At 45.4% G+C, this 21,080-nt stretch overlaps 1 protein-coding gene across 1 annotated transcript in view; it reads left to right on the top strand.

Annotated features, from left to right (window-relative positions):
- EMP2 (epithelial membrane protein 2) overlaps positions 1 to 21,080 on the top strand; it is a 432,614-nt gene that overhangs the window by 13,773 nt on the left and 397,761 nt on the right. The gene's annotated exons all lie outside the window — the stretch shown is intronic.

The following is a 21,080-nucleotide window of genomic DNA, read 5'->3' as shown; positions in this document are numbered from 1 at the left end:
TAAAAATAAAAGTGATCAAAACTTTTTTTTTTTTTTAACCACTTAAGCCCCGGACCAATATGCTGCCTAAAGACCCAAGGTGTTTTTACAGTTCGGGACTGCGTCACTTTAACAGACAATTGCGCGGTCGTGCGGCGTGGCTCCCAAACAAAATTGGCGTCCTTTTTTCCCCACAAATAGAGCTTTCTTTTGGTGGTATTTGATCACCTCCTGCGGTTTTTATTTTTTGTGCTATAAACAAAAATAGAGCGACAATTTTGAAAAAAATGCAATATTTACCCTTTCGTCTTCCAGGACAGCCCTGAGATATAGCTCCTCCCTCCGGGACAGGAAACACATTCACCCCAATTATAAAAGGCGGTCCTCCAGGCCTCTTCCTCAGTTTTTTGTGTTTCCTGCCGGATGGGAAGGAGCACATTGGGAACGTTTGTTTTTGTAAAGAGCTGAACCTACCTTTTGTTTTTTTCCCAACAGCACGCCTCTGGCCCTAGGGGTAGAGAGCGTAGCTGTACTCGCCTCCGCCAGGACTCGGCGAGAGTGGGACCCCGGGTGACGGAGGAGCTCTGTCCCCTAGGCTGCAGCATCCCCTGGCAGCGGTAAGGCGAGAGACGCCAGCAGGCCGCGTGCGGTGGAAGGTTCTCTTCCGGATTCGCCAGCGGGAGGCGGGGCTCCTGCGTTCCAAGGAGGGGGAAGTGTCGTATTCCCCGGCGAAAGCGCGTTATCAGGGGGCGCCTGGAAACGTCGTTCCGGTTTCAAAAAAGGGCGCGGAGGTGCAGTGAGGGAACCCGGCGCTGGTGTGTGTGTTCGGAGCGCTGAACGAGGGACACCACGAACCATGGAGGCAGCAGTGGCTCATTTGGATCCAGGTTCAACAGGCTCCGGTGCCTCTCAGGTAAGCTTGGTGACAGCACATGGCTTACTCTGGGGGGCGGGGGTCTTACTAGGCCCAAGTACCCCCCCTTGGTGGTGAACCTAATGGTGGAGGGTAGGCACATTCTAGGAACCTTCACAGTGGTAAATAGGGTTTTGGCCAGGTGGTAATGAGGTTTTTTTTTGTCTGCTTTGTTTAACAGGTTAAGGCCCATGACAAATCTCAGAACCAGCCTACTAGAAAGAAATGTGCCGTGTGTGGGACAAAGCTAAGTTCTAATTGGGAAAAGCCGTTATGTCCCGAGTGTGTCAATAGTTTGGTTAAAGATAATGCAGTAACCACTTGTCACCAGATTTTATCATCTGTGAAGGATGAGATTGCATCTACTTTTCAGTCGTTTAAAGGTCTGATGGACAAGATGCAGGGTCCTTCCTCGTCCCTACCCAGAGCCTCTAGTGCTCTTTCTTTACCTCAAATTCAGGAGGAAGAAGAGTGTAGGGAGAGGACTCCTAGATCAGTTGCTTCCTCCCAGGCAGGCTCAGCATCTGATTCAGAAGGGGAAGAGGATTCCTCCAGGGTGTCTAGATACAAGTTATCATTGGACGATGTTGGGGATCTTCTAAACGCTATTTATGATACATTAAAAATCCCAGAAGAACAGGTTCAGCTCTCAAAGCATGACCTTATGTATCAAGGAAATGCTAACAGAACCAGAGTTTTTCCGGTTCATAAATCGTTAATTGATACTATTCTGCGAGAATGGGAACAACCTGAGAAAAGACCGTTCTTTTCTGGTAGCCTTAAAAGGAGATTGCCGTTTGAAGCGGATGTATCACATCCCTGGAATAAGGTTCCTAAACTGGATGCCCCTTTGGCCAAGGTGTCAAGAAAGACTGATCTGGCCTTTGACGATCTGGGTTCCCTTAGGGATCCAATGGACAAGAGGGGAGATTTGTTAAAAAGAGCGTGGGATGCCTCCTCTATAGGTTTAAAGCCAGCTCTCGCGGCTACTTGTGTAGCTAGGAATTTGGAGTGTTGGCTCACTCAGTTACAAGCACACATTTTAGCTGGTACCTCCAGACAGGAGCTTCTGAAATCCTTTCCGCTCTTAATTAAAGCAGTAGGATTCCTAGCAGATGCCTCAGAGGAATCCGTAAGGTTAGCTGCCAGGTCAGCAGCTCTGGTTAATGCGGCCAGAAGATCGGTATGGCTAAAAACTTGGGCTGGCGATGCCGCCTCAAAATTGAAATTGTGCGGATTACCATTTTCAGGAGACCACTTGTTCGGGGCCGGCCTCCAGGAGGCTTTGGAGCGAACTCAAGACAGGAAAAAGGCCTTTCCTGAAAAGAAGAAAAAGACAGAAGAAAAGGTTTTTTTTCGAGGCTTCAAGGGATCAGGCTTTTGGCAGAACCAAAAGAAAGAGGGTCAGCCCAAGAAGCATTGGGCAGGTCAGAAGGGTCGTGGAAGAGGAGGAATCCTATTCAATCCTCCTCAATCCACCCCAAAGGCCCAGTGACTCCTGTGTCCCCGTGGGAGGAAGGTTGGGGCAGTTCCTCCCGCAATGGACCAAGGCAACCTCAAGCCCGTTCATATTAGATCTGATAAAGTACGGGTACAAGCTGGAGTTAAGGTCACTGCCTCACCTGAGCTTTGTGGTTACTCCGCCACCCAGAGACAGGGCAAAGGCAGAAGCCTTGTTCCTGTCTCTGGGAGAGTTAGTGGATCAAAGAGTCCTAATTCAGGTCCCCCAGGAGGAGCAAGGACAGGGTGTATATTCCCATGTCTTTATCGTAAGAAAACCATCGGGAAAATTCAGGATGATCCTGAACCTCCGACCTCTGAACAAATTTGTGAAGTACAAAAGGTTCAGAATGAAGTCGATCTTTACAGTAACAAGATGTCTGTTTCCAGGGTGTTACATGGCAAGAATTATATAAGAAGGGAGGGGGAAAAAGGGGAAGCGCAAGTTGGGTCACTAGTTTAGTAGGTGTCCTTAGTAAAGGATACCTATGGGGGGTCACCCGTCAAATGACGGTGCTGTTACTGTAACCTTTTATGCATAGAAATAAATTGATGAAGTGGATAAGTTGGGGGATGGGAGGTAGTCTAAGAAAAGACTGTAGAGTTTAGATAGGTGGGTTACTATTAGTAGCAGTAAATGACCAGAGAGCTTGATTAGAAATATATCAAAAAGAGTTTATTTAGCACAAATTTAGTGCAGTTTGAAAGGTAATCAGATGTAAAAAACCATCTAGTTTAAAAAAGTTCCTTAACACATGTGTTAAGGAACTTTTTTAAACTAGATGGTTTTTTCCTCTCCTGGGCGGAAGACAACTTGTCTTCGCTAACAGCTGTCCATCTAAAGGGCACTCAGAATTTTCTGGCAGATTACTTAAGTCGCCAGCCACTGAGGCAGGACGAGTGGTCCCTGAACGAGGAGGTGTTCTCTCAGATAACACAGAGATGGGGTCTTCCAGAGGTAGATCTTTTTGCTTCCGAACAGAACAGGAAGGTAACCCAGTTCTTTTCAATACATTCAAGAGACCATGCCTTTTCCGGTCCTTGGAGGTTCAACATCTGCTACGCTTTCCCTCCAGTGAGGATGATTGCAGCAGTACTTCAAAAATTTCGGACGGAAGAAACAGACCTAATTTTAATCACGCCTTTTTGGCCAAAGAGACCCTGGTTTGCAATTTTGAAGAAACTGAGTGTTCTCCCCCCATTTCAACTTCCAATCCGGAGGGATTTGATTTCACAGGGTCCAATTCTGCACCCACAGGTAGACAGACTAAGCCTAACTGCGTGGTATCTGAGGAACAGTTATTAAGAGCACAGGGTTTCTCTGAAAGGGTCATAAAGACCTTGTTGCAGTGCAGGAAGCCAGTAACAAGAGCAATTTATGCAAAATACTGGAAGAGATTTTGTTTGTGGTTGAAAGAACAGGGTTTGGACCAACCTGGGATTCCAGCTTTCTTAGACTTCTTGCAAGTTGGGGTGGAATTAGGGCTCTCCCCTAGCACCTTAAAAGTGCAGGTGGCAGCTCTTAGTATTTTTATACAGGTTTCCCTACAGCAGAATCCATTCATTAAAAGTTTTCAAAGCATTATCAAGGTCGAGCCCAGCGAGAGTAACAGCCTGTCCTTCTTGGGATCTTTCTCTGGTGCTCAAGGCACTGTCAGAGAGTCCATTTGAACCTCCTGGAGGAATCCATCCTTAAATGGGTTACGCTTAAGACAGTACTTTTGGTGGCAGTCACTTCAGCCAGACGGGTGAGTGAGCTTCAGGCTCTTTCCATTAAGGAGCCATTTCTGTTGATTTTTGAGGATAGAATTATTTTGAAAACAGATCCCAGTTTTCTCCCAAAGGTGGTATCCAAATTTCACAGGACACAGGACATTGTCCTACCTTCTTTTTGTTCCACCTCAAGCTCTGAGGTAGCATCCCCAGATTCGTTAGATGTTAGGAGATGCCTCTTAATTTATTTGGAAGCTTTCAAGGTTTTTAGGAAGTCTGATTCTTTGTTTGTAAATTTTTCGGGAAGTAAAAAGGGACAGAAAGCGTCTAAATCTTCCATTGCTAGATGGATCAGGATGGCAATAGGAAAGGCTTATGAGTTACAGGGCAGACAGGCCCCGTTAAGGCACACTCAACTAGAGCTGTTTCGAGTTCATGGGCAGAGAGGGCCGGTGCCTCACCAGAAGAGATTTGCAAGGCGGCAACGTGGTCAAGTTATACTACTTTCGCCAAGCATTATCGCCTGGACTTGATGTCTGAGAAGGATCAGGCATTTGGCAGAAGGGTCCTCCAAGCAGTAGCCCCACCCTGATAAGTAAGTTTCTTGCCAATCATCTCAGGGCTGTCCTGGAAGACGAAAGGGTAAAACCGGAGTTAGGCTTACCGGTAACTCTTTTTCCAGGAGTCTTCCAGGACAGCCTGGCTTCCCACCCGGTGTTTATATTATTAACTGGAAGTGGATGTATGTACTGACGGTGTGTTAGTAATTTGTGTCTTTCAGAGCCTTCAGGAATTCTTGGTAATACTGAGGAAGAGGCCTGGAGGACCGCCTTTTATAATTGGGGTGAATGTGTTTCCTGTCCCGGAGGGAGGAGCTATATCTCAGGGCTGTCCTGGAAGACTCCTGGAAAAAGAGTTACCGGTAAGCCTAACTCCGTTTTTTTTTTTTTTTACTTTTTGCTATAATAAATATCCCCCAAAAACATATATACATTTTTTTTTTCCCCTCAGTTTAGGCCGATACGTATTCTTCTACCTATTTTTGGTAAAAAAAATCGCAATAAGCGTTTATCGATTGGTTTGCGCAAAATTTATAGCGTTTACAAAATAGGGGATAGTTTTATTGCATTTTTATTATTTTTTTTTTTTTTTACTACTAATGGCGGCGATTTTTTTCGTGACTGCGACATTATGGCGGACACTTCGGACAATTTTGACAAATTTAAATTGCATTCTTTATTGTGAAAATGACAGTTGCAGTTTGGGAGTTAACCACAGGTGGCGCTGTAGGATTTAGTGTACACTTAGTATGTGTTTACAACTGTAGGGGGGGGTGGCTGTAGGAATGACGTCATCGATCGAGTTTCCCCGATAAAGGGGATCACTCGATCGATGCAGCGCCAAAGTGAAGCACGGGGAAGCCGTGTTTACACACGGCTCTCCCCGTTCTTCAGCTCCGGGGAGCGATCGCGACGGAGCGGCTATAAACAAATAGCCGCGCCGTCGTCCCGGATCGCTCCCCGAGGGAACCCGATCGAACCCCCGACCCATGTCTAGGCAGGCACGTACAGGTACGTTGATGTGCCTGTCCGTGCCATTCTGCCGACGTATATCTACATGAGGCGGTCGGGAAGTGGTTAAATAAAAAAATAAAATAAAAAAAAGTTTTCTTCAAAACGCCCCTGTCCCCGTTATCTTGCGCGCAGAAGCATGCAAGTCCCGCCCACATATGTAAACTCCGTTCAAACCCCACATGTGAGGTATCGTCGCGTGCGTTAGAGCGTGTACAACAATTCTAGCACTAGACCTCCTCTAACTCAAATAGTACCCTGTAAAACATGTTAAAGCGTCACCTATGGAGATTTTTAACCACTTCCATACAGGGCATTAATATACCCTTCCTGCCCAGACCAATTTTCAGCTTTCAGTGCTCACACTTTGAATGACAATTACTCAGTCATGCTACATTGTATCCAAACACATTTTTTATCATTTTGTTTTCACAAACAGAGCTTTCTTTTAGTGGTATTTATTCACTGCTGGGTTTTTTATTTTTTGCAATATAAGCAAAAAAGGAGAATTTTGAAGAGAAAACTTTTTTTGTTTCTATCTTAAATTTTTTTTTTTTTTTTTTGTCAAATAATTTTTCTTCAGAAATTTGGGCCAAAATGTATACTGCTACAAATCCTTTGGTAAAAATAACCCAAATTTGTGGATATTATTTGGTCTCTGTGAACGTTATAGAGTCTACAAGCTATGGTGCAAATCATTGAAAAATTATCACAGCTGATGTACTGACGTCCTATCATTTCTTGAGACCCTAACAAGCCAGGAAAGTACAAATACCCCCCAAATTACCCCTTTTTGGAAAGTAGACATTCCAATGTATTTAGTAAGAGGCATGGTGAATTTTTTGAAGTTGTACATTTTTCCCACAATTCTTGGGAAAAATTAACTTTTTGTTTTTGTTTTTTTTTTTACACAAAATTGTCATAACAAGTTAGTTCTCTCACACAGCACATGCATACTTACAATGACACCCCAAAATACATGAAAACAATTTTTTTATTTTTTTTTTACACAAAGTTGTCCATTTTATAAGATATTTCTAACACATAGCATGTATATAGCAAAAATGACACCCCAAAATACATTCTGCTACTCCTCCTGAGTATGGCCATACCACATGTGTGGGACTTTTACACATCCTGGCCAAATACAGAGGCCGAACATTGAAGTAGCACCTTCAGGCGTTCTAGCAGCATAAATTACACATCTAATCTCTCAACTACCTGATTTTGAAGGCCCTGGAGCACCAGGACAATGGAAATGCCCACAAAATGACCCCATTTTGGAAAGATAACACCCCAACGTATAATCTATGAGGCATAATTAGTCTTCTGAACGGTTCAATTTTTTTTCAGACATTTTTAGAAAATGTGGAAAAAAAATTTTTTATTTATTTTTTGTATATACACAAAGTTGTCCATTTATAAGATATTTCTAACACATAGTATGTACATGGAAAAAATTACACCCCAAAATATATTCTGCTACTCCTGAGTATGGTGATACCACATGTGTGGGACTTTTACACTGCCTGGCCACATACAGAAGTCCAAAATCCAAGTAGAACCTCCAGGCGTTCTAGGAGCATAAATTACACACACAAATTCCTGCCAACCTATGACATTGTTGAAGGTCCTTCATATTTCTAACCCATAGCATGTACTGTACATACCAATTACAAACAAAAATACATTCTGAGTAAAGAAAAGATTACCTGCTGTAGTGCAGTGGTCCACAGAGGAGAGCATTGGTCCAGGTAGCAGGCAGATGTGGTCAGCAGCAGCGAAAGGATCGTCCATGCAGCAGGCAGGAATACTGTCCATAGTGCAGGCAGAGATATGGTTAGTGCAGCCAAAGTATTGGTCCAGGCAGCAGGCAGGACCATCAAGTTTAGGGCCTCGGTCAGGAAAGAATGGGGACAGGGGTAAGAGGCTTCTCCCACCCAAATAGCTTTGAAGCCTCCGGGCAACCAGACCCTGTTCTAGGAACACAGAAAACCAAAAACTGGTTTTCTGAACTCCAAACATTATTCTGGAGCCCCTCACATATGTGAGACCCCTGTGTGGCAGGGTGCAAGATCAGTCTAAGGGGCAGGCAAAAACATGGTCAACAATCTGAGGTCAGTGCAGGTAAAAGACAGAAATAGGCGGTAGGCAGAGGCATAGTCGATACAGTCCAGGGTCAGTTCATGTGAAAGGCAGAAACATGGCGGATAAACAATGCAGAGGCATAGTCCATAAACAGGCCAGGGTCAGTTGAGTTGAGGCACTAGGTTGGTTGGTTGGTTGAGGCAGCAGGGAAATCGGCACAGAAAGTGAAAACAGGGAAGTGGCAGTCTATTAGGAATTTGGGTTAATTTCAAAAGAGTGATATCGCTTGAAGCATGGTGTCATACATAGGCCAGGTTGGTCGGGGCAATAGCAACTGGTGTCTTTCCTAATTCCACGTTTGCTGCACACCCGACATCTTTTTTGGCGTCTTCTTCCGGTTGCTGATGGTGGAATAGTGTCAGGAAAATGGCGCTCGTGCAGTCTGCTGACACAATTTGAACAAATTCTTTGCGGGGCAGAGCCTTGCTGATAGATCAGGGCAGTGACGACATTTTTGATAAATCTGATAGAGGATGGGCCTTTCCATTGATATGTGACGTATGAACGATAAAGGGCCATATGGAAGAAGTATATTGCAACTTTTTTATACCAGAAAATAGACTTTCGTATTGAGAGATAAGGCTGCAGCATTTGATCGTTTAAATCCACCCCCCCCCCCCCCCGCATGAACTTATTATATTCGTTGATACAGCAAGGCTTTTGAACGGTACGGCGTCTCCTGTGAAGTTCCACTGAGATGTCATTGTGGATAGTCGACATGATGTAAACGTCTTTCTTATCCCTCCACTTCACGGCCAAAACTTCTTCGATCCTCAGGCTTGCCGATTCCCCCCTTTTGTAGTGTTGTGGTGACTGAACTCTGTGGGAAGCCTTTCCGGTTTTTAAGGGCAGTACCACAGGCCAAAGTTTTATTCGGGAATAGGTGGCGAAAAAGGGGCAGACTGGTGTAGTAATTGTCCACGTATATGTGATACCCCTTTTGGAAGAGTGGGAATGCCAACTCCCATACAATTTTCCCGCTTCTTCCCATATACGATGAATACTCAGGGGGCTGGAGCTGGGAGTCTTTGCCTTCGTATACATGAAAGGCATTCACATAGCCCGAGGAGCTTTCGCAGAGCTTGTTTAGCTTCAAGCCGTACCTCGCTCTCTTACTGGGAATATACTGTTTTATTCCCAGCCGGCCAGTGAAATGGACCAGGGATTCGTCCAGAGATGTTCTGTTCCGGGATGTAAAGTTTGGCAAACTTCTTATTAAAAAAATCTATTAGGGGGCGAATTTTATCTAATCAATCAAAGTCCGTATGATTTTGGGAGGGGGGGGGGGCCACTGCAAGTTGTCACTGAAATGCAGGAACCGTATGATCATGTCATAGTGGGACCTGGACATCGTAGCTGAAAACATTTGGCATATGGTGGATGGGCTTTTTAGACCAATACGAATGAAGTTCATTTTTTTTTTGTAAGCCCCATATTCAGCATAAGGCCTAAAAACAATATCATATCTTCCATTGTTGGGGGTCTCCATTCAAAAGGGCGGGCATAGCATGAGTTGGGGTTGTTTTGTATGTACTGATTTGCAAAAAGATTTGTTTGGTCTATGATGGTTTGAAGGAACTCATTGGGGGAAAAATAAATGAAAAAAATAGATTTCAGAGAAACCTTCGGTGTTGGCCTGCACACCTGGCTGTGCTGTGAAAGGGGGGATTGTGGTTGACCCTGTGCTAGAAGGCAGCCACAACGGGTTGGCCAAGCCATCCGGTGGATGGGTTTGGGCCCTACTTCTTCGGTGTGAAATTCCAGAGCTTGTACTGGGCCTTTCCTCCTGGGGTCTAGCACCGTTGGCATTTGCTGATTGGCCACTGGGGTGTCCGGCGCTGCTGGTAGCTGCCTGGGGTTCAGACCGTGGTCTTTTTGGACGGACTACTTCCTCCTCTGATTTGGATGCACTGATTTCAGGGGGCTCGTATTCCGAACCTGAATCGAAAGTGGACTCCGAGGGACAAGCCGCATCACCAATCGCCGGGCTGCCAGGAGCCCGCAGTAGCGGCGAGAAGGGCTGGACGTCATATGACGTTCACCCAGATCGGCGAGGGGTTCCTGCCAGCCGTCATTTCCCTATGGTGTGGTATGGAAGGGGTTAAGTACCGAAGTTTGGCGCCATTCCATGAGTGTACGCAATTTTAAAGCGTGACATGTTGGGTATCTATTTACTCGGCGTAACATCATCTTTCACATTATACAAAAAAAATTGGGCTAACTGTGATTTTTACATGAAGGAGGGAAGTGCCAAAATAGGCCTGGTGGACAAGTGGTTAATAACCAGACCAATTTTCAGCTTTCGGTGCTCTCACATTTTGAATGACAATTACTCAGTCATTCAACACTGTACCCATATGAAATTTTCATCTATTTTTTTTTGTTTCACACAAATAGAGCTTTCCTTTGGTGGTATTGAATAACCATTGTGTTTTTTATTTTTTGTGCTATAAAAAGACTGAAAATCCTGGGGAAAAAAATGTATTCGTTTTTGTTATAAAATTTAGCAAATGAGTACTTTTTTATTTTTTATTTTTTTTCCATCGTAAATTTTGGCCAAAATTTATACTGCTACATATCTTTGGTAAAAATAAGTACAAATTGGTGTATATTTGGTCTTTGTGAAAGTTAGAGTCCACAAACTATGGTGCGAATATCTGAAAATTGATCACACCAGAAGTACTGACGGCCCATCTTATTTCTTGAGACCCTAAAATGCCAGTAAAGTACAAATACCCCCCAAAAATGACCCCCTTTTGGAAAGAAGGCATTCCAAGGTATTTAGAAAGGAATTGTGAGTTTTTTTTAAGTTATTTTTTCCCACAATTCTCCAGAGGACCCGGTGGTCACGGACACTCCCGTGTGCGTGCCCCAGGGGAAGCGCGATTCTGGAATGCCGTTAACGACGTCCCAGAGTTAAGCAACCACCCTGTAGCCGTACTTTGGCTATGGGCCACTTGTTAATTGATCTATATCTTTGAGGACTAATTCTTTAAATACAGATATGGAAGGTGGTATAAACATTGCCGGTGACTTGTCCTCAATGTTCCCCTATGGGGGAAGTTCCTCCACTCACTGCGCAGGCGCAAACTTCCCGACGGAAATCCCCGAACCTCGCCTGGCATCCAGGCTCATTCTTTAACATCCCCGTGGATTGGAGGATGTTAAAAAAGGAGCCAGGAGGCCGAGCGAGCGAAGCGAGCCGTCCGAGCGCAGCGAGGACGTGAGGCCGACTGGCCACTTTCCTCTAAGTCCACGTCGCCCTGGATGCCGGCCGCCGTTCGGGGATTTCCGTCAGCAAGTTTGCACCTGCGCAGTGCTTGACGGAACTTTCCCGATGGCTGGAACCATCTCTGCGCCTCAGTTCGCGCATGCGCTGGAACTTCCGTGATACCTGGAACCAGCACGGCAGATCACCGGGTTAAAAAGAGAGGCGTTGGAAAGGCCTGAATGTCTCACACCGTTCGTCTCTTTTAAAGTGGAAGTGGCGGTCTGGGACAGAAAATATCTTTTAATGTTGACCTTTCTGATATATTTGTGCACATCTATGAAAGCCCCAAACTTGCTCAGGGGTTTATCTGAAGCAAACTTGAGTCCATGATCGAGCACACATTTTTCATTCTCAAGTACAATATTGCTAAGATGAAAAATCCCAGCATCCCTTATACTCTTTGCCTTTTTCGATCGGTCCCCCCCCCCCCTCTGGTACCTCTTGATTCTTCCCCCACTTGTTTCCCTCTGGGTGCCCTTTGGAAAAAAAAAAAGTAGATGGACCAGAATGGTGAGGGGGGACCCTGGCTGTAGTATGGTGGTCTCCAAGGTGGGTAATAGCCTGGACTATCCCAACCTGGTCCTCTATACTCAAAACGTGAGTTTCCTAGCGTAAAGGATGTTGGACCATATAATATAAAGGAATGTTGCGTCTGTGATTAGGTGACCTCAGACTGCAATATATCAATAATAAGCTCACTCAAGCTTCTACTCTGCCCAGCTCTGACTAAATACATCTCCCATAATCACTTGTCTATGTATATTCTGAAGGCTTTACTGAACTGTGGATCACACCCCATATGATGAGAAACATCTAGTCAAAACACAGTAAATGCAGCCAATCCTGGGAGAGCTGGAGGGGAGGGGGATGTGAATTGTGAACTTTTTACACAGGATGTGCATGTCTCCAGGCTAGTGCATGAGATATGTAAATAACCTGTCACTCGAAGCATGAGGGCGAAACGGACTTAGGTTTTTCTCTGTAAGTCCGTTGTATTTCACTCAACAATAAGAGGATTGCTCAGAGCTGGATTAACCGTGTGGCAAGACTGGGCACAGATGATAGGAAATCTTATGCTCTACATTGTGACATCAAAAAAAAAAAAAAAAAAAAAAATTCGGGTTTACATCCACTTTAAGCCCCGGACCATTTTGCTGGTCAATGACTGGGTCACTTTTTGCGATTCGTCACTGTCGCTTTAACTGACAATTGCGCGGTCGTGCGATGTGGCTCCCAAACAAAATTGATTTGACTAGTTTAAAGGATATGAAAAGGTTCCTTTTTTTAAAAAAAAAAAAAACACGTCATACTTGCCTCCTCTGTGCAGTTGGTTTTGCACCGAGTGACACTGATCCTCCTTCTGCAGTCCCTCAGCGGCGCTCCTGTTTCCTCCTCTTCTCCTGTTGGAGAGCCGCTCTCCCTCGGGGCACCTGTGTCCTGCTGCTGCGTCCATTGACAGCAGGACTCGGCCCCGGCTCCCACGTCATTGGATTTGATTGACGGCAGTGGGAGCCAATGGCTATCTATCCACTCAGTACCCGAGACACCGGCTGGTGTGCTCGTCCCCCGTCACCAGAAAGACCGGGTTCAGGTAAGTAAAAGGGGGGCTGCTGCATCAGGAAATTTTTCACCTTAATGCATTAAGGTGAAAAACCTTAAGGCCGGGTTCACACCTATGCGAATTGGTTGCGGCTTAAACCGCAGCAGAAGTGAGTCACACGTCTGTGAATTATTTGGACTTAACCATAGTTAAAAAAGACAATGTGTTTGCAACCAAGACGTACTTTAAAGCCACTGATCGGAATGGCTTTGTGCCTACCCACAGTTGCCATCACCCTCAGTGGAGGGGCGGTCCCCAAAGGACAGTATATGCGGCTCAGGCGTAATTGTGGTAACACTGATGTTTTTTATTACAAGCCAATATTCTAACATCAAAATTTGTAGAAAAAGGTTACCCTCTCGAAACATTAACTAAGGTACTGTGCCAAGTGTCATCAATGGATAGACAAATGTTGTTGGCAACCAAGCCAAAAATGGAATTTGGAGGTGAGGTAGCTTTTTTATCAGGATTTCACAAACCATATAGGCAGGTAGAAGCAGTTTTCAAGAGATTCTGGCCTATACTCCTTAAAGACATAGATTTGCAATCCGCTATTTCTCATATCGCCTTTCAGGACAACCCACTTTTTAGGAAACACATGATCCTTTAAGATCCCTCCTCTTCCACCATGGCCTCAGTTATTGTGTTATCTCCGCCATGGTGGAAGCATCATAGGGAACCAGGGAGCTGCGCTCTCTCCAAGGCGGAGGGGTTGTTGGCTTACCTTTTTCTGTTTAGTGCAGTGACCATCCGGGCCCCCCTCCACGGGGAGGGGGCGTTCAGGAGTCCCCAGACGCTCCGGCTCAGTGGAGCATTCGGCTTCCCAGGAGGCGGTGGCGTGTGCCCGGGTGCTGCGGTAGGGCCTGGTGGCCGATCGGTAACCGCCGCAGGTCGGCGTTGTTCCGCATTTCAGCTCCGGGTCCCGGCCGGCGAGTGCGTCGCGCACGGTGACGCTGCTTCCTGGTGGGGGCGTGGCGCAGTGGTTCTCGACGCCTGGAACGCAGCGTCTGTGGGGCGGGTCAGGTGACCGGCGCTTCCGTTTCCGGCCCCCGATGATGACGCGGGACGCCGGGAAAATTTAAAAAACGGAGCTTTCCAGCTACTATCTCGCTGCGCTCTACAATGGAGGAGAGACAGACAGCACCAGCGGAAACAGGCGCTGCAAGCACCGGTCAGGCCCAGGTAAGAGGGGTACACTGGTACCTTTTTATTCTTACTTTGTGTGGGCCTATTTGTGGTTTATTGTTGTCCTCCCTGAGGGAGCCTGTGGTTACCAGACCAAGTTAATGTCCTTGGTCTGCATAGCCGTAAGGGGTAGTGGCACTTTTTTCCAGGCCCCTTGTTTGTTTCTGGTGGTGGCAGCACTGGGTGTTAAAAAAAAAAAAAAAAAGATGGTAACTTTTGGTTTGTCATCTCGTTGCAGGAAAAATCTGCAGGCAAAACCAAACACTTGGATGCACCAAGGAAATGCCCATCTTGCAGGAATCCTTTAAGGGATTCGTGGCAAAAACCCATGTGCAGATCCTGTATTAAAAATTTGGTGGAAGAAGAAACTTCACAACAGTATAAGGATCTATTTTCTTCAGTTCAGGAACTAGCAAGCTCTTTAGGTTCAGTTAAGGATCTGATTGCACAAGGCTCCGCAAGTCAAAGGGAACCTCAGCAGCCACCACCTAGCCCAAAAGTCCCCTTATCTAGACAAACAGATGGGGATTCGGCAGATGAAGGAACCAGTACTCTCGCCTCCCTCAGGGATTCAGATGAGGAGGAAGAGGAAGAAGATAGTAGCAAAATTTCTAAATTTAAATTGTCTTTAGAAGACGTTGATGCGTTACTTAAGGCAATTTACACCACCCTGGATATCCAGGAGGAAAGGGTCCAGTTATCCATACATGATAAAATGTATCAAGGATTGGACGAATCCAAACACCGGGTTTTCCCGGTCCACAAAGTCTTCTCGGACACAATCAAAAAAGAGTGGAAAGACCCTGAACGGGCTCCTTTTTTTTTCCAAGACCCTTAAAAGAAGGTTTCCATTTGAAGAAAGTGATTCTGAAGTATGGAACAAAAAACCTAAAGTAGACGCTGCTTTCTCGCAAGTATCGCGTCATACAGATCTGGCTTTTGAGGACATGGCGGTTTTAAAAGACCCGATGGATAAGAGGGCTGATTCCCTCCTAAAGAAGGCTTAGGATTCCGCTTCAACCAGCCTGAAGCCAGCTATGGCCGCCACAGTCGTTGCACGCAATCTGGAGTGCTGGGTTGAAAAATTACAAAGTCATGTAGAGGCAGGCACCCCAAGGAAGGATCTGTTGGAGTCCTTTCCCTTAATTTTAAAAGCCATCAAATATATGGCAGATGCATCTGCGGAGTCCATTAAAATGGCTGCAAGGTCAGCAGCCTTGATAAACTCTGTCAGGCGAGCGGTATGGTTGAAAACCTGGTCGGGTGATACACCCTCTAAGGTTAAACTTTGCGGTTTACCTTTCTCAGGGGACCTTTTGTTCGGTCAAGACTTGGAAAAGGTACTTGACAGAACGGCGGATAAGAAAAAGGCTTTTCCCCCTAAAAAGGGTCAGAACCCCAAAAAGAATTTTCAGCAATCCCGGAAGAAAATAAAAGAGGTTGGGGGTCCCAAAGAGGTAGAGGTAGAGGAGGTATCCTTTTCAAAAACCCCTCAGAACAGACTACCAAAAATAAATTGACGATCTGCTTCCGGTAGGAGGAAGGTTGTCTGCCTTTCTCCCACAGTGGAAGCAGATGCCCGTAAGCCCTTTTGTGGAGAGAATCATCACGGAAGGGTACAGTCTGGAATTTTCAGAGTGTCCCCCGAGAAGGTTCTATATCACAGCCCTTCCCCGGGACAAAGAAAAAGCCTCTGCAATGATGATCCTGCTTCAGGGAGTTGTAGTTCAGGTCCCAAAACATCAGGAGGGCCAGGGCTTCTATTCCCATATTTTTTTTGGTAAAGAAGCCCTCGGGAAAGTTTCGCCTGATCCTAAACTTGAAGGTCTTAAACAAGTCGATCAGATACAAACATTTCCGTATGGATACCATTTACTCCTTAGTAAAATTGCTGACCCCCGGTTGTTTCATGGCATCCCTGGACCTCAGGGATGCCTATTTACACGTCCAGATTGCCCAAGCTTCCCAGCAGTTTCTCAGACTGGCAGTGAACCTGGGGTCCAGGGTATGGCATCTTCAATTCAGGGCCCTCCCCTTCGGGCTTTCCTCCTCCCCCAGGATCTTCACAAAGATCATGGCAGAGGCCTTGGAACCACTGAAGCTGAAAGGGATTTCGGTTGTCCCATACTTGGACGACCTGCTGTTCTTCGCGGACTCTCGGGATCAAGTTGCGACGAACCTTCTGGTGTCGCAGGTTCATCTCGGAGGTTTAGGTTGGTTACTAAACCGCGAGAAATCAAATCTGGTACCCTCCCAAGAGACAAGATTTCTGGGGTATACCATAAATTCAATCCTTCAGAAAGTCTTCTTACCCCAGGAGAAGATAGAGAAGGTTCTGGGTGCTGTAGCTCAGGTCCAGACAAACCTAGAGGTGTCGGTCAGGACAGCAATGGCAGTCCTAGGACTACTCACAGCCTCCATCCCGGCAGTTCCATGGGCGAGGTTACACTCTCATCCTCTCCAGATGAGCATTCTTCAATCCTGGTCACGCCAGGAGTCACTAGAGAAACGTATCAGATAAACATCAAAAGTAAAAAGAGCACTCTGGTGGTGGAGAAATCCCGTCAATTTAACCAAGGGTCTTCCCTGGGTCTTTCCGGTAGAGAAGCGCCTAACAGACGCAAGTTCCTGGGGTTGGGGAGCCCATCTAGAGGGACAGACTGCTCAAGGCACCTGGTCCAAACCAGAAACCAGAAGGTCTTCAAACTGGAGAGAACTAAAAGCTATATTCCTGGGGCTCCAGGCCTTTCATCAGTTAGTGAAGGGTTACCATGTGCAGGTCCTTTCGGACAACACCACAGCAGTGGCGTACGTCCTCAAGCAGGGGGGAACCAGAAGCAGAGGTCTTATGCAGTTGGCCAACCATCTGCTGTCTTGGGCAGAGCTAAATCTAGCATCCCTGTCAGCGGTACACCTAAAAGGGTCTCAAAACCTGTTAGCGGACCTACTGAGCAGGAGGTGCATACTGGAGGCAGAATGGAGCCTAAACTCAGAGGTGTTCATGGCAATCACTCAGGAATGGGGTCAGCCACAGATAGATCTGTTCGCCAACCAACAGAATGCGAAAGTACGGAGATTCTTCTCCCTTCACAGAGAAGACAAGGCAGCAGCCATAGACGCCCTGGCCCAGCAGTGGCACTACCAGCTGTGCTACGCCTTCCCCCCCCTTTCACGCTAATACCACTAGTCCTAAGAAAGTTCAGGGAAGAAAAGGCCAGTCTGATCTTAATCACTCCCTACTGGCCAAAAAGACTGTGGTTTGCATCACTTCAGAATTTAGCCACAAAACCACCGTGGAAGCTACCACTCAGGAAAGACCTACTGTCTCAAGGTCCTGTGAACCATCCGGAAGTGGAACGTTTACAGTTGACAGCCTGGTTTCTGAAGAAGACCTTTTAAGATCAAAGGGACTCTCGGATAAAGTGATAAAAACACTACTAGACAGCAGGAAAAGTGTAACCAGAGCAATTTACCTCAAGGTCTGGAGAAAATTCAATTCTTGGTGTACGTCCAAAGAACTTCAGGTTAATAGTGTCATTTCAGTTGTGGAATTCCTTCATGCAGGTATGGAGAAATGGTTAGCAATTGGCACCCTAAGGACGCAAGTAGCAGCTCTTTCGGTTTACTTAGAAAGAACTTTATCTAAGGAACATTTAGTTTCAAGATTTTTTAAGGCACTGGGTCGAAGTAGGCCGGTAGCCTTTAAATCCTTTCCCAGTTGGGATTTATCAATCGTCTTACAGGGTCTCACGGGGGCTCCGTTTGAACCCTTAGAAAATATTTCTTTAAAGAATTTAGTACTAAAAACTATTTTTTTGGTGGCCATCACGACCGCAAGAAGGGTCAGCGAAATCCAAGCTTTGGCAGTTACAGAGCCTTATTTAAGAATTTTTCCGGACAGGATAATTCTTCGGACAGATCCAGCCTTTCTTCCTAAGGTCTCATCAACCTTTCACAGGTCTCAGGAAATAATCCTTCCTACTTTTTGTTCAGCTCCTTCTAATGCAGGAGAACAAACCTTTCATACTCTTGACGTAAGAAGATGTGTACTTCAATACCTCTCGGTCACCAAGGAATTCAGGAAGTCAAACGCCTTGTTTATAATATTCTCAGGAGCAAGGAAAGGAGAAAAGGCTTCCAAAAGCACGTTGGGTAGATGGCTCAAACAAGCCATCGTAGAGAGTTACCAAGCCAAAGGAGAGGTGCCTCCTACGGGAATCACGGCCCATTCAACAAGGTCTACGGCAGTTTCCTGGGCCGAAAGAGCGGTGCTACGCCTGACCAGATCTGCAAGGCAGCTACATGGTCCAGCTATTCAACCTTTTTGCGGCACTACAGGCTAGACTTGCTGTCCGCTGCAGAGCAAGCCTTCGGCAGGAAGGTTCTGCAAGCGGTGGTCCCACCCTAGGGTAAGTTACTCGGTTATCCTCTCCAAGGTTGTCCTGAAAGGCGATATGAGAAAGGCCTACCGTTGACGGTATTTCTAAGAGCCTTTCAGGACAACCGCTATTTTCCCTCCCTAAGTATTTGAATAGGAGTATGTTTTAAATGTCTAGTATCATGGTTTGTTGTGGTTCTTCTGTGCTTTGTTTTCCAGTTGTCGGAGACCACAATAACTGAGGCCATGGTGGAAGAGGAGGGATCTTAAAGGATCATGTGTTTCCTAAAAAGTGGGCGGAGCTGCGCTCTCCAAGGTTGTCCTGAAAGGCTCTTAGAAATACCGTCACCGGTAAGTCTAACTAGGCCTTTCCTCCAAACCCAAATATATATATATATATATTAGTGTGTGTGTATGCACCAGGATTGCGAAATCGGACTGCCCGTAACGTTCCAGACCGCTCTAAGAAACTTGGCACTTTTCTGGACGGGGCCGGGTTCCACCATTGCACTAGATGCAAGGCTTGCAAAATTACTAGGAGGTCGGGAGATCCGAAGAAGACGCACTTCCAATCTACTGTAACAGAACAGGTTAAAATCAAACCTTTAATTATCTGCGATTCCGACCATGTCACCTACATTTTTGGAGTGTCCCTGCCCACTCCAATATGTAGGTCGGACGACACGGAAACTTAAGACAAGAATAAATGAGCATCTGACAAATATAAAAAAGGAGTTCCCTAACCACAGTGTATCTAGACACTTCAAAAGTCATCATCATAGTGATCCCAATTTGTGTACCTTTTATGGGATAGATAAGATAACCCAGCACTGGAGGGGGACCCATATGAGACTAGCTATTTCCCAAAATGAAACCAGATGGCTGTACAAATTGCAAAGTATGCAGCCTAGAGGTATGAATATAGAACTCGATCTCAATTGTTTTTTGTCTAATGATTAATTCATTGGTCCCAATTTTTCCTTAACCACTTCCAGACCTTAGGTGTTTTTCAGATTCGGTGTTTGCAAGACTAAAACAGTTTTTTCTGCTAGAAAATTACTTAAAACCCCCAAACATTATATATATTTTTTTCTAACACCCTAGAGAATAAAATGGTGGTCATTCCAATACTTTTTGTCACACCGTATTTGCGCAGCGGTCTTACAAGCGCACTTTTTTTGGAAAAAATTCACTTTTTTGAATTAAAAAATAAGACAACAATAAATTTGGCCCAATTTTTTTATATATTGTGATAGATAATGTTACGCCAAGTAAAATGATGCCCAACATGTCACGCTTAAAAATTGCGCCCGCTCGTGGCATGGCGTCAAACTTTTACCCTTAAAAATCTCGATAGGCGATGTTTAAAAAATTCTAGAGATTGCATTTTTTGAGCTACAGAGTAGCTCTAGGGCTATAATTATTGCTCTCGCTCTAACGATCGCGGCGATACCTCACTTGTGTGATTTGAACACCGTTTTCATATGCGGGCGCTACTCGCGTATGCGTTCGCTTCTGCGCGCAAGCTTGTCGGGACGGGGCGCTTTAAAAAAATTTTTTTTTTGTTTTCTTATTTATTTTTATTTATTTTATTATTTTTTACACTGAAAAAAAAAAAAATTTGATCACTTTTATTCCTATTACAAGGAATGTAAACATCCCTTGTAATAGAAAAAAAGCATGACAGGTCCTCTTAAATATGAGATCTGGGGTCAAAAAGACCTCAGATCTCATATTTGGGCTTAAATGCAAAAAAAAAAAAAAAAAGTCATTTTTTCAAATGACCAAAAAAAAAATTTGTCTGTTTTAAGAGGCTGGGCGGGACTGACGTTTTGACGTCACTTCCGCCCAGCCGAGCTATGGGGACGGGCGAAGGAGATTTTTCCTTCAGTCTCGTCCCCGCTCACCAGCCGACAGCACCCGATCGCCTCCGCCGCTACCGACGGCTCCGGTAAGCGGCGGAGGGCGCGGGAGAGCGGCGGGAGGGGGGGACCCCTCTCCCGCCACCGATAACGGCGATCTCGTGGTAAATCCGCCGCGGAGACCACCATTATCGGATTCCAGACCGCGCACACTAAAGATTGATACCTCGGTTGTGACAGCAGCTGCTGCCGTTACCGAGATAACAATCTTTAAAAATAGGACGTACATCGTCGTGCGCAGGTCTGGAAGTGGTTAAGCCTTCCTTCTATTGTTTACTATTGGAGTGGTAAGATGTGGGTGCTCCTCTTTGAGAAACCCGCTAATACACTTATTGACTACCAAGTTTGTTATTGCCAAAACCATTATCATGCAATGGATCTATTAAATCCACTTTAGTCATGAATTGGGGCATGACAACTTTCATTCCCTATAAATCCTTGTGTACTCACACACTCATTTTTATGTGATGTACTTAATATTTTAGCTTTTTTTTTTTTTTTTTTTTGTCATTTACAATTTTGAAGGAATTCATTTTATTAGCCCCTTAATCTTCCTGCCAGCGTACATCATTTAGCTTATGGAGAAAGGGAGATAATATAGTGAAAAGGAGAGGGATTCTTTAATGTGTACCTATCTTGGTGGAGATTTGAAGATGCTAACTTTAACAGATTATGTTAAGATTTATATTATGCCAGCCCTTTGTAGAGAAACTGGAATGTAAACCGGCACTGAGGCTGCTCTCTTCCGATTGGCTAATTAGGTGTGGACTTGAAACCACTCCCCTTATTTAGACTACATATACCGTGATGCTTAGTGACCAGGTAAGCCCCTCGAAAACGTAACTATATGAAACGTACGTCGGCGGCGGATACTGGTCACGTGTACTATGTCCTACGTCA

Source organism: Rana temporaria, chromosome 6 (assembly GCF_905171775.1).
Source record: "Rana temporaria chromosome 6, aRanTem1.1, whole genome shotgun sequence".
NCBI lineage: Eukaryota > Metazoa > Chordata > Amphibia > Anura > Ranidae > Rana > Rana temporaria.
Note: the sequence above shows the minus strand (reverse complement) of the source record. Positions and strands in the feature narration are given on the sequence as shown.